The sequence below is a fragment of the Crinia signifera genome, chromosome 6, assembly GCF_055691185.1.
Source record: "Crinia signifera chromosome 6, ASM5569118v1, whole genome shotgun sequence".
In the NCBI taxonomy this organism is placed as follows: Eukaryota; Metazoa; Chordata; class Amphibia; order Anura; family Myobatrachidae; genus Crinia; species Crinia signifera.
In genome coordinates, this window is record NC_139222.1 from 124,836,447 (window position 1) to 124,856,454 (window position 20,008).

Genomic DNA, 20,008 nt, shown 5'->3' on the forward strand with positions numbered 1-20,008 from the left:
CAGTCACTCTGCTCCTAACTTCCCTTTTTGGCCCACCATGAGCATGATGCATACCTCCCAACATGACCCTCTCCAGGAGGGACACAATGCTCTGTTTCTGGACTTCCCTGGTAATGTGTGATTGCCATCCCCTGTTTTAAACAGGTAAATGGGTAAGAAAGGTGTTTCCACAGAGGTAATAGCAATCATACATTAAGAGGGAAGTCCAGAAACAGAGCTATGTGTCCCTCCTGGAGAGGATCATGTTGGGAGGTATGCTGATGTCATCAATTTGTGAAAAGATTGAATGTTTAATACTATTTAATGTTATTCAGCAATGGCACCATCTGTGAAGACCATCCATGGCCAACACACTGCTTTTGCCTATTATAGTTGGAAGGGAATTCTTGGAGCTACGCTTGATCTTGTTGCGTACTGTATTTTTCACCCAATGTCTGACACAACCAATAGTTTGTTGAAAAGAAAACGGCATACGCTGGTTATGAATGGGTATAGGCGGTAGTTGAGCGGAACATTAGGGATTATCAAATGCCCACAGATTAAAAATATAAAGTAAGGTAAAATGGGATATGCAGTATAGCAGCTAGCAGGAGAAACCTGGTGGAAAAAGACAGGTTAATAAAATTCATTGTTGGGCATATAACAATGAAAATGGGAAATGGCTTAAACTGTTAAGAAAATGCTGGGGATAAAAAGGTTCACCGCAGAAGACTCTTGGGCAAGGTAAAAATTATGTGTGGGATTTACTAGATGTTAGTGGATGATTAACCCATGATTCAACTAAAGGGTCCTATCTTGCTTAATAGAAGTCAGAGGTTCCTAAAAGTGGTTCTCAAGACACACCAAGGTCTAGGTTTTAAGTTTCACCAGGCTTGGCAATAGGTGACTTAATTAGTACCTCAGTCAATTTGGTTCTACGACCTGTGCTGAGTTATGGATAGACGGTACTTTAAAACCTGGACAGTGTTTGGGAACCACTGACATGAATGAGGCAAAATGTGGAATGGACCACTTCAGTGTGCAAATGCCATAGGTCTGAATACTTGAATATATAACAATCTGGGTATGTTGGAGGTGCGGGATGCTAATTTATTTTTAAAGCTGGAATAGTTTACAAGGCAAAACTAGGTTTTGCCTTAGGATTGCCACATTTTTAAAAGAGAAAAAAAAGTTTAGCCGAGCGATTTGACTGTTTTAGAATCTTTATGGCGCCACTTAAATACCCCTCCCTTTTTTTTTTTTTTTTTTTGTGCTGATATGCAAATGTGAGCAGCTACTACAAAGCCGGTGTGGAGGTAAATCTTAATCTTTAACTATTTCTAAAAACTATTACCTTTTTTTATTGCAGCCTCAATTACGAGATACATGTAATTGAAAGAAAATCCGCAAACAGCACATGGAAGAAATCCTTACGGAGTACCTGTGAGAAACATGAGTGCAATCACTTGAGATGGCTTCTGTGATCCAAGGATGGTTCTGGTTGCAGACTTGAAGTTGGCCCAATGTCTTTGCAGAAAGAGTTGACATGGGTGTTGTTTTGCATCTCATTAACAGCACTGCAGCCACAGTGGACAAAACGTAATTAAAGGGAGACTTTGGGTGGTATTCAATTGTTTTATTATACCCAATCTCCCGTCTAAAGTGAAAGATAGTGGGGCAATATTCAATGTACTTTTATTTTATTTTTTAGAGCATATTGCACTCATTACGGCCAGTTTTAGCTACGCTTTCCTGCATTTCAGCTCACCACCCCAGGGGGATAATTGCTGGTGAAAAACAATTGAATACTGCCCTTTGTGTCAAGGGTAGCTGGTTTGGTTGAATGTTGCAACTAATGGTGGAGAGATCAGGTTCACCAGCATACTGGTGTCTTTCTTGGAGTTTTTCGCACCTGAGAATGTGAATAATTCCGAACACTATGCATGCCCCTCTGAATCTGGCCCTTTGTGATTTGGAATGCATTGATGTGCCAAAGAGGAAATCTAAAAAGAAAGAAGCAAAATGCTGTTGCAATCTGAAATGCCCACAGCAGCTCTGAATGAATCACCTGCTTCCAGGTATTTCGAACAAAGTTTTAAAACCGTAGTAACACATTGAGAAGTGTTAATGGCAGCAGCATTTTTACCTTGTTCTGAAAAACTGCATTGCAAGCAGCACAGTATTCCAAAGATAAAGGCTTTCTGAGCTGCAGCTGTCTCTGGAATGTCACTAATTCACTTGCATTGTGAATGTAAGCTGGGAATAAAAGCAGGGTGGGGGCTGGATAGAGCAGGTTCACCTCCAGTTCTTACAATTGAGAGATTGTAATTGGACACAAATATACAATGTGTAATCATATCATCTCCATGGCAATAATAAATGATTGCTTAGTATAGCAATTGAGGTCTCCCAATATGGCTGCTTCAACATTTGTATTGTGAGAAGGGCACTACATAAATAAAGTTTAAAAAAATACTGTATTTACTTGCTTTGCTTAATGCAGGAATCTCCTGGTTCCATACAGTTATATTCCAGATGAATTTTCCAACTTTTTACCATCAAATGTTTTAAGCCGATTCATTGATAAGAAAGGTGCTTCAACACAGGTGATGGTGATCCTAAAGTAAGAGGAAAGTCCAGGAACCGAGCATTGTGTCCCCCTGGAGAGGGTCCTGTTGGAATGTATGGACAAAAGCAGTAAAAGGGCCCTGCTCACTACCTTACATTGTAAGCCATGACAAGCATGGGGCATTCTGCATTCTGTAGCATGGCTTTTGCTAATGATATTCTGTCATCCTGCATGTACAGCTGACGGATGATGTTGCAGAGCACTGTACATATAGATTTTGTTGTTCTTCTGACCAGTTAGAATCTGCAAAATCATTTTAAATGCTGTCCAGTGTGTACCTAGCTTAAGTGAAGTCAGGCTGTCTTTGTTTACTGATATATCACATCATAATTGCTGTCAGTAAGCAAGCTAAACAGAGGTGTTTATACAGAAGTAAATAGGTGTTACTATGTGTATAGAATAATTTATTATAGCATATTCTATTTTGCTTTACAATTGGAAACCAGTGAGAAAACAAACTAGGTCGAAAGAAACCTACATAGAGGTATAGGGCCCTGCTTACAATCTATTGGAGGGGTTAGAGACGTCCGCACAGACCTTTATTATCACTTAAATATCATATTGGTCTATTCCAGATTTACTGTGATATCTATCCATTATTAAATTTTAGAGCTGCTTCTAGGAATAGTTACTACTAGTACAATTCAAAGAAAGAAAAAGGTATTCCCAATTTGGCGCACTCACTGGACTGATATTTGTGTAATTTATCCTATAGAGTGTCCACTGACAAATATTAATCATTTAAAATGTAACTTTTATTAATATTCCCATTTAAAATTGCTGAAAGCCAGCAAAGTATAAACAAACAAATATTGTGCAAAAGTATAGAAATATAAAATAATATGCACTGTGTTTGTGCTTTTAAACCATTATGTCCTCAATTTATATATTGTGTGATCACTATGGAATTTATTTGATAGCCAGATAGAAAATTTTGGTACTCTTTACCTAGAAGGGCGGGCATCGCATGCACTAAAAAATCGCATGCGATGCGACTGACGCGATGCCCGCGATTTCCCATAGGGAACAATGTTAAATCTCCCAATTGACCCGATTTTCCTGTTCAATGTCTCAATTGACCCGATTTTCCATAGGAAACAATGTTAAATGGCCCACAGAGGCCAAATAGGCACCCTGAAGTGTGAAATGGCCCCCACAATTGTTAACACCACCCCACAATCAACGTCAACCCGAAGTGTGGCGAGCGCAGCGGTACGCGTCCTACGACCTTTTCATACCCCCACTAGCCACGTCGGCGTGGAGTTGAGAACAGAAAGTGTGGCGAGCCCGAAGCGTGGTGAGCGCACGCGGACACCTTCACAGGTATACGCGTCCCCTCGCTGCGCTCGCCACGCTTCGGGCTCGGTGGCTCGCTGCGCTCGCCACACTTTCTATTCTCAACTCCACGCCGACGTGGATAGTGGGGGAATGAAAAGGTCATAGGACACGTACCGCCGCCCCTCGCGGGCTCGCGCTCGCCACGCTTCGGGTTCACGTAAATGGGGGGGCGTTAACAATTGTGGGGGCCATTTCACACTTCAGGGTGCCTATTTGGCCTCTGTGGGCCATTTAACATTGTTTCCTATGGAAAATCGGGTCAATTGAGACATTGAACAGGAAAATCGGGTCAATTGGGACATTTAACATTGTTCCCTATGGGAAATCGCGGGCATTGTGTCGGTCGCATCGCATGCGATTTTTTTGGTCGCATGCGATGCGACCGACGCGATTTTTTTTTTACTAACGATGCCCACGATCAAAATCGTTGGCGCCCTTCTAGGTAAAGAGTACCAAAATTTTCTATCTTTATACAGGGTTCCGTTGGCTCACAACAAGATTCTCTTAACAGCCCTGTTTGTCAAGTTTTACTAGGTTGATACCAGTCCTTCTGTATTAAATTAAATAAGCTCCAAAGTTTAACGGTATTACTTGATCGTCTACTATCAAGTATCAAGTAATACTGTTTAACTTTGGAGCATATTACACACCCTGATGCTTATTATACATATGTCACACACTGAGATGCCCATTCCATATTATGGCACATAAGTGCCACTTCCCTACATGCTCATTTTAAGGGGGTTCTATCTCAATGCCAAGAGTTACATACTCTATTCCAAAGGCTTCCTGCTTGATGCCAGGGGAGTCATACTCTATGCCAAGGAGGTTTTATGCTTGTTGTCAAAGGGTTACCAGTCTGACAGCCGGGCAGAGAGTGGTGGGCTGCCCAGCTGTCTTCAGAGCAGGTCCGCAGCATTGAAACCGTGTGACAGCCAGGAAGAAGTTGTCTGCAGCTGTTTGAAATCTCATGCTGGGCTGCCAGCGCGAGATTTCAAACAGCTGTGGACATGCTCTAAAGGCCCACCACTTCTGCCCATCCATTACACCAGGAAATTAATTTTTACCCCATTTAAGGTAATTTACCCCTGTTCCCCGACCACTGATCTATAGGGATAATAGGAGGGATACTTAAGGAAAGGATTCAAGTCAAGTCAAGTTTATTGTCATCAACAGAGGAGAAACTCCCTCTCTGCAGACGAAATTATATCATACATAAAATACCAGTACAGTAAAAGCAATATCCGCATAAATACATACATACATACAAAAAGAGGTACATAAAAGATACATAAAACCAAACAAGATGCATAAAACCAAACCAGAGCGTCAAGCATTCAACAACCGTACTGCTGACGGTAGGAAACTGTTATGTAAGCGGCTAGTGCGTGCTCTAAGTGTTCTAAACCTTTTTTGCGAGGGTAATAACTCAAATGAGCTAGAAAACGGGTGACTAGAGTCGGCCAGAATGTTTTTAGCACGCTTTCGAATTCTAGAGTTATAGAGCTCTAATAGGGTTGGCAACTGCACTCCAATGATTTTTCCTGCGGTCTTAACAATACGTTCTAATTTTGAACGATCTCTGGCCGTGCAGTTGCCAAACCAGACGATGATGCCGAAAGTCAGGATACTTTCAATCGAGCATCTATAAAAATTTGTCATGGTGGGCCTGCTCACACCAGCAGCTTTTAAACGCCTCAAAAAAAAGAGACGTTGTTGGGATTTTTTTAATTGAGCCAAAATATTACCAGACCATGACAAGTTAGCTGATACCTGAAGACCCAAGAACTTGACTGACTCCATCATTTCCACATCTACCTCGTTAATGCAAACAGGTCTTTTCGGCATAACTAGCTTCTTTCTGAAGTCAATCACTAGTTCCTTGGTTTTACCTTCATTCAACACTAGATTATTACCCACACTCCAGGCTACAAGTCTCGCTATTTCTTTTCTATAGTGGGTTTCGTCATCCTCACTGATCAAACCCACAACTGCTATATCATCAGCGAATTTCACGATCTTAACAGAATCAGAGGTCGATATGCAGTCGTGGGTAAACAGCGAGTATAATAGGGGACTGAGAACACAACCCTGCGGCACTCCAGTATGAATTGTTGTCATCTCAGATACATCATTCCCCATTTTAACCACCTGAGGTCTTTCAGTTAAAAAATCTAGGATCCAATTACAGGTGGATCCGCTCAAACCTAAATCAGATAGTTTCAGTGCTAGTGACATTGGAATAACCGTGTTAAACGCGGAACTATAGTCTACCAGAAGAATCTTGACGTAGGCTGATTTCTGCTCCAAGTGTGTTAAAGTGGAGTGCATAACAGAGGCTACAGCGTCATCAGAACAACGGTTTTTCCTATATGCAAATTGAAAGGGGTCAAAGTCAACCGGCAAGGATGACTGGATCTGTCCTACAAGCAGCCTCTCGATGCATTTGGTTACTAGAGACGTTAGCGCTATTGGACGATAGTCGTTCAAACAATTGGGTAGACCTTTCTTTTTGGGAATTGGGATGATAGTTGAGGTTTTTAGGCACTTGGGAACTATGCAGCTCAGTAGCGATTGATTAAATAAAAATGTTAAAATCTCTCCCAACTGATCTGCACAGTTTGCCAAGACTCTACCACAAATCCCGTCAGGCCCTGCAGATTTCCTCGGGTCTGTTTGACGCAAGCACCGCACCACTGAGCCAACATCAAACCTAATAGGGGAATCGTCCTCCCGGGGATTTATAGGCACAATAGGCATGTTATTGTCCTTGTCAAATCTGGAGTAGAAGGAGTTTAGGTCGTTGACTAACAGACTATTATCACCCCCCAACTCCACTTTCCTTTCTTTGTAACCAGTGATTTCTTGAATCAACTGCCACATGCGTCTAGGATTGGTGTTTTGGCTACTCTGTATCTCGATTTTAGCAGTGTAGTCAATTTTAGCCTGTCTGATACCCTTGCGAAGTTCGATTTTAGCAGTTCTATACAATGACGAGTCACCTGATTTAAAGGCCCTATTCCGGGCTCTCAATAAGGAGTGAACCTTACCAGTTACCCAGGGTTTCTCGTTTGAGAATATTCTAATGATTTATTCTTTGTGACACTCTCTATACAACAATTAATATAGCCCAAAATCAATGATGCTAAGTTATTAACATCGACTTCACCGTCTACCATACTTTCCTCAACCAACATATCCCAATCCGTGGATTCTAGACTGTCCTGCAATCTAACCATAGCCCCCTCTGGCCAGATGGTAACAGATTTCTTTATGGGTTTAATACGTTTTACCAGAGGTTTGTAAATTGGGATTGAAAACACGGACATGTGATCAGATCTACCGATATGGGGACAGACGACCGTATCATATGCTAATTTAAAATTAGTATACACCTGATCGAGGATGTTCTTACCACGGGTCGGAACAAATACATTTTTAGAAAACCTAGTCATAACCTTTTTTCGCTCAGTTTGATTAAAATCACCTGCTACAATAAAAGCTGCATCCACATACAAGGTTTCCAATTTCGTTATTTCATCATGAAGGATGCCTAGGGCCCTATCCTCATTTGCTTGTGGGGGAATATACACGGCTATGACAATTACCACTGATATTTCTCTAGGCAAATAAAACGGCCTACACTTAACTGTCAGGAATTCGATATCACCTGAACAGAAGGACGTGAGACAAGTGGAATCAGCACACCACAAGTGATAAACGTAAATACAGATCCCCCCCCCCTGCTTTTCCCTGAGGCAGAGGTCCTATCAGCTCTAAACAGGGTCCTATCTCCAAGACACACAGCTGAGTCCAACACAAGTTCATTTAGCCAAGTCTCAGTAAATATGAGGATGGAACATAGTCTCAAATATAATTTATGTGCCAGCTCCGCCTGTATGTCATCCAATTTACCAGCCAGTGACTGAACATTAGCTAAGAATAAACTTGGCAAGGGGGGGTTTATAGAACAGAGACTCAGCCTAATTCTGATGCCAGCCCTCTTTCACTTCTTTTGCTTTCTTTCCCTCCTACGGTGTCTGTTCCAGCCATGTCTACTCCAGAAGAACCTGTTACCATAAAGATGTCCATTCTTAAACTGCTGCCCCCCACCTTCATTTTCTTCTCCATAATATTGTTCCTTCATGACATCAATAACACTCACAGGGTCAGGCACAGAGTTAGAACAGGCAGTGAACTTATTTACCAGTCTTGGATCTCTGGTGCCTGCAGAGCTCGCTGATCCGGCGCCTGCAGAGCTCGCTGATCCGGCAGCTTCTGGGAAAGGATGTAACATAGCTGTCCCACAGGCTTCAGTACAGGCAGCCCCAGGAAGTGACCCAGTCACCACAAGTGCCCCCACAGGGCTCCCTTCAAGCCTGGCTCCAGGATTGCCAAACAGGCTTGCTCCCCGCCACGCCATAGCATGGCAGTCCCACCAGATTACAAGACCGTCCTGATGGGATGCAATTAGATATGAAAGCTACTAGAGGTTACGTAGGGGTTCTGCAATATAAGCTTGCCAGAAGAGGTGAGTTTTCAGGGAACGTTTGGAGGCTAGAGGCTCCAGTATGTAGAAGGACATTCCATAGGGTGGGTGCTTCCCGACAAAAATCTTGCAAGTGAAAGTGGAAGCGAGTAAATCTTGTGTAGAGTGGAAAGGTCTGGTGGGGCAGTGGCGCAGAAACCCCCCTAAGGAATCTAAGGGTCCTATATTGAAAGCTGAGGGTCCCCTCTTTCCATGGGTACATGAGTTTTAAAAATCGGCCCTGGAGAACCGGAGATATCTGACTTCAAAGCAGTGGTCCCCATCCAAGCCTGTTAATTGCTGTTCCCAGTCAGATATTTCAGGTTGTGTCTAAATTAGAGTTTTTCCAAAAGCTGGGATTCTCCCCCTTTGAGGGACACTAATAGCTTGTCTCTACTGTTCCCAAAACCAGAGATATCAGCCTTCCAGCAGCTGGTTACTGCTCCAGCTCCACACACCTGGTATGTAGTTTTATATTCTCGTTGGCAGATTGCTCTGCCTCCTGAACTCTGATCCCCTAGTCCCCAGTACCATTTGGTAGGTGGGATTATCTAGTTTTTAATTCCATTAAAAGCTCCGGGAACTGGATATATCTACAGTCAAGCAAGCTGTCCTCCCACCAGAAAATTATGAATAATAAGCCCACTCCACTATACACCCATCTTTTGTTTATTAAACTTCCTCTACCACCCTTCATTCAGCCCAATACCCCTTCTCATACCTCATCTCCCACCATCTGTGCAGTAAAGGGGTAATTAGTTGAAATTACTGATCCAGGCCCTACATGATGAGTGGTTGATATAATACCCCCTACCACCCGCGGGACATCAAAGCTTCCGCTCAAAGCAACCCCTACCGCTGGAGGATAGGTAGGGGCCCCAATACATTGCTATGCCCAGGGGTCTACACTGCTGTTATGTATGTATGTATGTATATATATATATATATATATATATATATATATATATACTGTATATATATATATATAAAAACGTGGGTACAGTAAAGTATGAGGCCACTCTCCAGACTGTGATTGAAATTTTCAAATGCTTCTTTATTAAACACGCTGCCACATCTTAGGTCAACGTTTCGGCTCCAATTTGAGCCTTTTTCAAGACATGCAGACAGCCATCAGGGAATACATCATAGATAAGACACCTACTCAGTGTAACTGCCGGGTGTACGCCATTCCGCACACCCGGCAGTTACACTTCCATGTGCGGAATGGCATACACCCGGCAGTTACACTGAGGAGGTGTCTTATCTATGATGTATTCACTGATGGCTGTCTGCATGTCTTGAAAAAAGCTCAAATTGGAGCCGAAACGTTGACCTAAGATGTGGCAGCGTGTTTAATAAAGAAGCATTTGAAAATTTCAATCACAGTCTGGAGAGTGGCCTCATACTTTACTGTACCCATGTTTGCATTTACCTCTGAAGAGGACTGAGTGTACACCCCAGCAGGAATGGACATCAATAGCGAGTGTCACCTTACCCCCTGGATATATATATATATATATATGTGTGTGTGTGTGTATTATTGTTATTATTTATATACATTTGGTCTATCTATAACACTAACTGACCCGGCATATACTGGGTCACCTAAGTGTCCATCTCCGTGCTTTTCTCCGCCCCTCTCTGGAAACCTACTTCTGTAAATCCTGCGTTTGCCCCTGTGGGGGTATATTTTGAGATAGGCGAAGAGATATAAGTTGGTGTAGTCAGAGTGATGGCTTTGTATGTAAGTAGAAGTATTTTATATTGAATGTGATATACAGGCAACCAATTGAGGAACTTACAGAGTGGATCAGCAGATATTGAACATCTAGCCATATAGATCAGCCTCGCAGTTGCATTCAAAATGGATTGTAGTGATGAGAGTCTTTTCTTAGGAAGACTGGTAAGGAGGCTATTTTAATAGTCAATGTGTGATATAATGAGTGCATGGATTAGAGTTTTTGCAGTGTCTTGTATAAGGTACGGACTAATTTTGGATATGTTTTTTAGATGCATGTAACATGATTTAGAAACAGATTGAATGTGAGGAATAAAGGACAGTTCAGAGTCGAAGGTGACACCTAGGCAGCGAGCTTGTGGGGTAGGATTGAGTGATAGAAATATCAGGTTGGTATCTACTCTTGGCTGGTGGGAATATAATGAATTCTGATTTGAAAATGTTGAGTTTGAGGTGGCGAGATGACATGCAAGATGAAATGGCAGAAAGGCATTCAGAGACAAGGAGAAATACTGATTATGATAATTCAGGGAAGGATAGATAGATTTCAGTATTATCAGCATACAAATGATATTGAAATGAAAAGAGTTGATTAGCTTGCCAAGAGAGAAGTGGTAGATTGAGAAAAGCAGAGGATCTAAGACTGAGCCTTGTGGTGCTCCAACTAACTGAGGTAGTGAAGAGGAGGTAGAATTTGAGAAGCGAACACTGAAAGAGCGATGACATAGGTAGGGTGAGAACCAAGAATGGATTGTGTTCTGAAGACCTAGTGATTGTACTGTTTGTATGAGAAGAGAGTGGCCAACATTGTCAAAGGCAGCAGAAAGATCTAGAAGAATTAGCAGTGGCCAGATCATTTAATACTTTAGTCAGTGCTGTCTCTGTGGAGTGTTGAGAGTGAAAGCCTGACTGAAGTGGGACCAATAAGTTATAGGAGTTAAGAAATTGTGTGAGGCGAGTTTAGGCAAGTCTCTTAAGTAGCTTGGAGAGGCATGGAAGCTGAGCGATAGGACAGTAGATACACAGTTTGGATCAGAATTTTGTTTTTTAAGAATGGGAGAAATAAGTACATGTTTGAACAGAGAAGGAAATATAACAGTAGAGAGAGAGAAAGGTTACAGATTTTAGTCAAGTTTGGGATAAGCACAGGAGACAGAGCTTTACTGACTTGTAAGGGTAGAGGATCAAGAGAAGAGTTGGTGGAGTAGGAGGATGAGAAGAGTGTTGATACTTGATCCTTCCTTGTTGGGTCAAATTAGGAGAAAGTGGCAAAGGGCTCAGGAAAAGAGGTAAGCAAATCACTGTCTGAGGAAGAGCATGCCATTTCATCTTGGAATTTAGAAATCTTGTCCTTGAAGAAGGAAGCAAGTTCTTGTGCACTGATAGTAGCTTGGGGTTGATGAAAATATGTGTGTTTCGCAGTGTCCAGAGCATTAAGATAGTGGTAAGTAGTCTTAAATATGAGAAAGTCACTTGAATTTAGAGATTTACGCCACTGAAGTTCAAATCTTCGTGATAGTTTTTGCGGGTGTCTTGTTCATTTAGAGTGCCACGGTTAGTATCTAAGCCTTCCTAGATTGTGAGGAGTAGCTGGAGCAACTTCATCAAGAGCTGTTTTTAGAGTCTGGTTTAGGTGGGATACAGCTGTCTCAGGACAGGCACGTGTAGAAATGGGTGAGAGCAGTTGTTGCAGAGAGATAGAAAGTTGTTGAAAACCAATAGCGTTAGTATTTCTGTGGGTTAGAGGAGGCTTGCTTGATTTTGGAATTATATAGTTTGGAAAAATGGAGGAGGTTGAGAAGGTAGTATGGTTGTGATCAGAGAGAGGGAATGGAGTGATAGTGAATTCAGAAACAGCATAGCCTGGTGAAAAAAAGATCAAGGCAGTGGCCCTCCTTTTGAGTAGCGGAGTCAGACCACTGGGTGAGATGCGGTTAGAGAGAGGAGTTTAGAGGCATGAGAAAGTGGGCTATTAATAACAATATTAAAATCAACCATGAGGATGGTGGAGATGTCAGAAGAAAAGAAGTGCGGGAGCAAGGCAGAGAAATCTTCTAGAAATTGTCGTTTGGGAAGCCCAAGTATGCGATAGATAGCTGCAACAAGCAGCAAGAAAGGGGTGAAAACCCTGATAGAATGAACTTCAAATGATGTGAATGTGAGTGATGGAACCAGTGGTAGCACTGTGTATGTGCACAATTGCGACAGTAATATTTACACACCCCCTCCTTTACTGTTACCAGGCCTGGAGGTGTGTGTGAAGTACAATCCACCATGTGACAGTGCTGCAGGGGAAGCCATGTCTGATTGAGTGAGCGAAGTCTCTGTAATAGCCAGCAGATTAAAGTTACCAGAGATGAAGAGGTCGTGGACTGATGTTAATTTGTTGCAAACAGAGGGCCAAATGTAATAGGGTGAGAGTTTCAGAAAGTGAGAGATTTTGGGAGAGTTTTTCCATGTTTTTTAAAGCAGCAATCAATTACACTGCAAAACCAGGTTGATTTTGCCATGTAATTGATTGCTGCTTTAAAAAACATGGGAAAACTCTCCCAAAATCTCTCACTTTCTGAAACTCTCACCCTATTACATTTGGCCCAGTGTGTGCATTCAATAAGGCACAATTTAGTGATTTGGAGGGTGATGGGAGACATGTGGGGTGAAATGTAATAGGATGAGAGATTCAGAAAGTGAGAGATTTGGTAAGAAATCTCCAGGTTTTTTAAAGCGGCAATCATTTACATGGCAAAATCACACTGGTTTTGCAGTGTAAATGACTGCCGCTTTAAAAAAACTGGAGATTTCTTACTAAATCTCTCACTTTCTGAATCTCTCATCCTATTACATTTCACCCGTGATATTTATGAAGTTAGCTAGATTTCTATATTGTTTTAACTCAGCTGAATGTGTGTGGGGCAGGTGGTTAGGGCCTGGATTTGTGGATATACTGTATCACCAGCTAATAAAAGCAGCAGAGCTAAATAAATGTTAGTGGAGGTGTGTGAATATTTTGTCTTGTGGCAAGTTTTGGATGGTAAAGTGCATGTAGAGAAGTAAGTAAAAAGCTCATGAGTGTTAAGAACAGGGGAGTGAATAATGGAAGCAGAAATGTGCACAGAAGGGATAGTTGTAGGCGTAGTGTAGGATGAGTAGATTCCATGACATAATATGAAATATACTAGTTTGGCAAGCATGCTGTCAGTTATAAGGCTAAAGTTAATATTAGAGTGGAAAAGTAATATTAGTTCTTTACCTTTCCTTAATGTTGTCTAAAGCAAAATGGCTTACGGTATTATGTGCAATGAAAGATTTGTACAATGAGCAGACATAAATACCAACAATTGCTGGAAACTTGGAAAGTTTCTGATAGATCAGATCTAGTGCTGAGAATCCAGGTTACAAAGTCAGGAGATGCATGTTGAGAGGAAAAGGAAAATTCTTCAGGGATCTGTTGTTAGGATAGATCGTTTTCTTTATGTTTTCCTTTGGTTTAACATCGATATAACACTGAAGTTCTTAATTAAGTTTATGCAATCCTTTCAATAAATGTCCTTAGAATATATGGACATGTGTGTCTCTGTCGGCATGTGTCCATTATTGCATAATGCTGGGCACTATTGTCCAAAACAAAGTTTGATAGGGTAATTGGGTCCAAGTGGATGGTCCGGAGCAGGCATTCCCAATCCTGGCCCTCAAGGCTCTTTTGTATTGATGACCAGTAAAGTAGGCGAAACAGAACTAGGGACTGTGGGCCTTATTCTAGTTCACTCTTTCTGACAAAATCCTTCTTAGATGGACAAAACCAAGTGCATTGCAGGTGGGGCAGATGTAACTTGTGCAGAGAGAATTAGATTTGGGTGGGGTTTTACTTCAAAGTGAGATCTATACTGCAGTGCAAAAATAAAGCTGCCAGTATTTACCCTGCACAGAAACAAAATAACTCACCCAAATCTAATTCTCTCTGCACATTTTACATCTGCCCCCCTGCAGTGCACATGGTTTTGTCCATCTAAGAAGGATTGAACTAGAGTAAGGCCCTGTGTCCCATTTACCTGTCTGGCTATTCTTTTGGTAGCTATTGCTGACTGCCTTGCTGGGTGGTTAATGCAGTGGTTGGGAGACGCTTCCACGAGTCACTCGTTAGAGTTTACCATGGGGTATAGATCCTGCCTATATGGAGACTCTTCCTCCGGCTGATCAGCGATGAATGAATGTGGTGGTATAATCCATACAGCTGTTTCTGGAGTGATGCTCGATTAATCATTCAGCAATGAGAGGCTACTGCCGATTGGTGTGTGTAGATGCTGCTGCCGATTTGCCTCTGTATGTGGACTGGGGTGTCTCCGGTCAGTCAGATGACCACGGTCCAATGGTATTAGTAACGCAGGTGGTTATTTCCATAGAGCTACCATCTGACTGTAATGCAAATTGGATAAAAAGATTTGGAGTACATTCTGGGAATGCAGTACCACAGTAGGGATTTGCTCAAGCCTGATCAAAACAACGATTCTGTTGATTCCATAAAGTGTGTGGTTGAATTATTATTGATAAATAAAATCAAAAGGAAGGGACAAAGAGAATTACAGTGAGACAAACAGCACTAGTGGTCTACGGAGTCACTGAAAGAAGTTCAACTGTATGTGCAAATAAGATAGTAATAGACTATTAGAAAAATATATTATAGGACAGTTGCTCATTCAGTCCTTTTGGGTTCACATGATCTAACTTGAAGATCCACTGTGCTTCAAGTTGTAGCAGTCTCTTTCCTCTGTCTCCACCATGGAGATCGGCTGGTACATGGTCGATTATAATTTACCTCAGACTAGCAAGGCTGTGTTTTTCTGATGCGAAATGTTTTGCCACAGGTTGGCCATTAGATTTATTCATCAACGCTGCATGGATCTGATCGTCTTTCCTACATAGCCCATGCCAAAAGGGCATGTGATCAAGTTTACCACATAGGAGCTAGAGCAGGCCAAAGAGTGTTGAATCAGAAAATGAATGCCTGAATGAGGATGATTAAATGTGCAATATTCAGCCTGATTATCTAGAGTTAATCGTGTTTTTCAAATAAAACATTGTGGTATGGGAAATAAATGCTAAAAAATAAATCTGATATTTGAATTTGATGAAGCGCTCATCTGTATTAATAACCTATTCAATCCATATTTTTTTTACTTTTATATTCCTAATATACTGGCTATACATCAGACCACCTTTCCTCTAACCATATAACTGACCAACAATACAACTTGCATGTCCAACTGAAAGACTACCGCACACATCTAACCAACTTTTTCCTCAAACAAAACCAACCTGTCAACTTTTTCATCAGACTAACCAAAAAATGATGATGACATGATTACATTCGACAGGGTTGGAAACTTGACACAAGCATGGCTGGCTGTGCTGACATGCTTTGGGCACAGTGCCTCACTTCACTCGGCACACTATTCTATTCTCCCTCCATGCCCTAGTGGATAATAGGGGATGAAATACCGCCTGGCACATGTCGGAAAAAAAAAATCCAAAACACATGTTGACCTTTTGACTATTGACGCTGCCATTGTCGACCTAATGCTTGTTTTGACCTTCCAACCCTGTTGACCTTAGCCATGTCGACCTATTTCATGGGTCAATCTAAGCCATGTCAACCTTCACTGGTCAACCCAATGCATGTCAACCTAATGGCCATATCCCCTGCACGCTGATTGCCTTTTAGGTATATTGTGTTCTTCATCACAGACCTTACATGTACCTACTGTCTATGTCTTTTGAAGGGTGTGGTCCATCAAGAGTTGTACGCATGAGTGCTTATGGTCCCAGGATAACTATGATTAAATAAAATATAATGACTGCCTATGAAACGTGAAGTTATCCATTATTAGAGTTGACTCACTGAGTGTCAGTCATTTCCAAATGTCAGCAAATATGTGTTTTCAGTATAATTTGTATGTTTTGCTTTTCTTTATTATTTGTGTTTTTGCTCTGCTTTTATACTGTAACTATGTTTGCTTTCTCTTGTTGGGTATATTTAAAATGCATTTTTTTTTACCCATGCTTTGTTAGCTTTCATTTCACATGGGATCACATTCTCACTGCCATATCCTGATATGTATCTTTTGTTTTGTGTGAATACCCATAGTAACCGTCAGACCAGAAATCTCACATTCTTAAGAATAAAAAGCATTGTAGAAATATGCTTGCATGGAATCTCAGGGGCCTCTCAGGTGTCTTTTGCAAAATAACAGATTGTTATTCAGATGGACAAGAATGTACAAATCGGGTATGTTTGTAATCCAAAAAGGACATATGATTTATTTAATAAGGACAGAGTTATACACAGAAATAGAGGGTATTTACTACCTGAAAGTATTTTTCAAATGCTCTGTGTAAAATTTCTTGTTTTACTGCTTTAAGTTTGAAGACTATAGCCTGCTTTCTACGCTGAACTGTTTCACAGTGTAAATAATATTATTTTGGTACTGCTTTTTCAGACCTGCTGAGTCACATGGTTCTGTCATGTGACGTACACATTATGAAACCATGTCATGACATAGTTGGTTCCTTGTCAGGGATAGATCAGGGTTGCCTACCCTCAAGAAAATCAGGTCCCCCTACCGGCCCCCCGGAAAGGTGACCGCGGCGTTTAGATACCTGATTTGCCGATCTCCAGAAGGAGGCGGGGCTAAAGTGTCATAATCGCGTCATTTAGCCCCGCCCCCTCCGCAGAGATAGGCAAACCGGGTCATTTTACAGCATGGGGATGGGGCATAATGTCGTCGCGCTCAAGCCTCGCCCCCAAACTCTTGCTGAAAATCTCCTCTCCGGGCTTCTCCCGGAGAGGAGATAACAAAAGTCGGCAACCCTGGGATAGATATTTAAATAACCCACAAGGAAGAAACTTTTATGTTTTTGCCTTGCAATAATAAATGAGTGATTCCTGTAGTGAACCCTATTCAATGAGAACTTTACATGAAATGTTGATCCCTATCATACTTACCTATGTTCTTGAATGTCTAGGATAGACTCACAAATTTCAAACAGAAGCTCTCCCAGAAACCCAGATGATGTTATTTGCTGTCCAGGTCTATTAATTGAGACATTATATAGATGACATGGTGCAGTGAAAAGGGAGAATTATGGGCAACAATAATGATATTTAATACACCTCGCTTCTTCTCCTTGCAGCTGCACCTGAAGGGGCAACGACAGAAGAGTAGGTCAGTCTCCCAGATGCACTCAGTTCCTCAGGGAAATAGGTGGTGCTAGGCTTGATGATACAATTTGCATCACTGTCTCCCCAACTCCTGTCACCACTTAAATTCCCCTATTCCTTCCAACTGGGCCTCCCTGTATATTTGTTTCACTGTAGTTGCCACTTCAGTAATACCACCAGGAGATCTTAGGCATGGCCTTTTATTCAGTAGAAACGACTGTATATAACGATATATCTTGGACTGTGAAACTCAGTGTGAATGTTATACTGCTGATTTAGTAAGCGTGTTTCATGGTCAGGGGGCTGTTTATAGGAAGGACTGCCCATGAAGTCCGGCTAAAAAAAACAGTAAAAAACCCCATGCTGACCTTTTGACTGTCAACCTAGACCATGTCGACCTAATGCTTGTGTTGACCTAATGTCATGTTGACCTTGTCCCATGTTGACCTAGACCCCTGTTGACCTTGCAGTATGTCGACCCAACAGTGTTGACCTAAAGACTGTCGACCATCTTTAGATGACCCAATGATCCATACCCGTCCATTCTGTGGACAATTCATAAGATTTTTAGCCTTAGGTTTCCCTGTGTAGTCCACACATGCATCTATGGGCAATTATCTGTTGATTATGCCTACCAGGTATAGGCTTATACAAGTGCATGCTGATAGCAAAGACGGCTATTTGTACAAGCTGATGGATCTGTGCAGCATTAATATTCTCATTTAGGGGCTGATTCTGACCCATTTGTACATGTCTGAATTCGGCCCCTTTCCTGATGTTCAGGGTCTGCACATGAGAATGTGGGAATATGGGGATTCAGCTGCTGGGGGGGCTTTTACCTGTTCACTAGGCTGCGAACATCCTAGTGAATAGGTCTGAATCAGGCCCTGCACAATTGTGGCTGTCTTGTGTGCACTTCTATAACAGCTGATCAGCCATGTATGTGGTGACAGGATAGATATAAAGCTTTGTGTTACAGTAGGCTGTCCAAGTGATCTTGCTGTGCTAACACATGACAATATTTACTGCCAAGGAAAATGGTTCTCTGTAAATGAATAAGTAAATCCTACATTTATTGTAATGTAACACTTAGAACTAGATGTTGCTAAGGGTGCACCATTTTTTCTAATTGTCCCATTAATATTTTATTTTCTGGTAGAATAGAAATAAATACATTATTTATAATTTTATATATATATATGTTGCTCCGCAGCGACTGCTGTTTTCAACCCTTCAGAATAGTCCATTGTAACACCTTTTGCTACAATAACACTACAGTAATTTGGAGCACGTTTTTACCAGGTCTTACCACTGTTTGGGATTGATTTCTCCCATTCATCATTGCATATATTCCCTAAATTGTTCAGGTTGTTGTTATAGTGAACAGTGACTACAGTATTGAAATAATGGCACAGATCTTGAATTGGACTGAAAATTGGCTTTGACTTGGTCATTTAGAAAACTAGTTCTTCACTACAGTCCACAAGTACCACCAACATGTGTCTTTAATCATGCACTGGGAAGTTAAATATTTGCTTGGTCTGTCATAATCCCACCTGCTTCCAGATATCCTCAAATTATGACCTTTTGGGAAGAATAAATGATTTAAGTTAAGAACCCCTGTTGCAGAACATTCACTTGTTTCTCAACCACACCAGTAATTTGGCTTTCTGCTTAGGATCAGCTCCAGTTTTCTAGAATACTGAAGCAGGTTCCTTTCAGGATCTCCCACTATTTGCACAATCCATCAGTCCAAATGTCATTTGCGGATTTAGTTATAGGGATTTAGTTAACAGGTACTTGCTTCTAGATTTTTTCCACCAAATAGATTTCTATCCCAGAATATGATACTTCCAGATAATTGAAAATAAATGCAATTATGTAGTATGTTCAATTAAAACAATGCAATCAGGAAATTAGGTTATTATGCATACCCAAAAACAATTGAATATAACATTTGTGGAAAGGTCGGTGTATGATGAGGTTTGAAAACTTTTACCTCAAAAGAATGTAAATGCCAACGTTATCTTCCCAATTATCAATAGGACGATGATGCTGGCCAGTGAGGATGGACCTGCTTCCTGATCAAGTACCGAATGAAGTGGGTGCTCTCCTCTGCTCCCCCATCTGCCTTCTTCTGTCCCCATGTGTTAAAATGGTGCCCCCCTGTAGAGTGCATCATCAGGGCCCACAGTGGCCTGATTGCAGGCGTGGGGCAATGAGCAACATGGGTGGTTTTGCTGTTGAGACCACAGGTGTCTTACCCTACCTTTCCATCTATGTCAACCCATCATCTGTCTCTATCATCTCATCTACTTCCTCAAGTCTTCCTGTCTGTTTCTTTCATCACTTGCTCTCAACCCATCTGTCAGTCATCTCTGGCTTCATGCCACTCCCTTTGTAAACTCTGCCCCTCCTGACACACCACACAAACCCTTACATACATGGCGTATGTAAGGGTTTGTGTGTTGTGACAGGAGAAATTGTTCAAGGTGCTGAAAGTTCATAAGTTACAATTAGAGATGAGCGGATTTGGATCCTAGAGATCCGAACCCCCCCCCCCCCCCCCCCGAACTGACC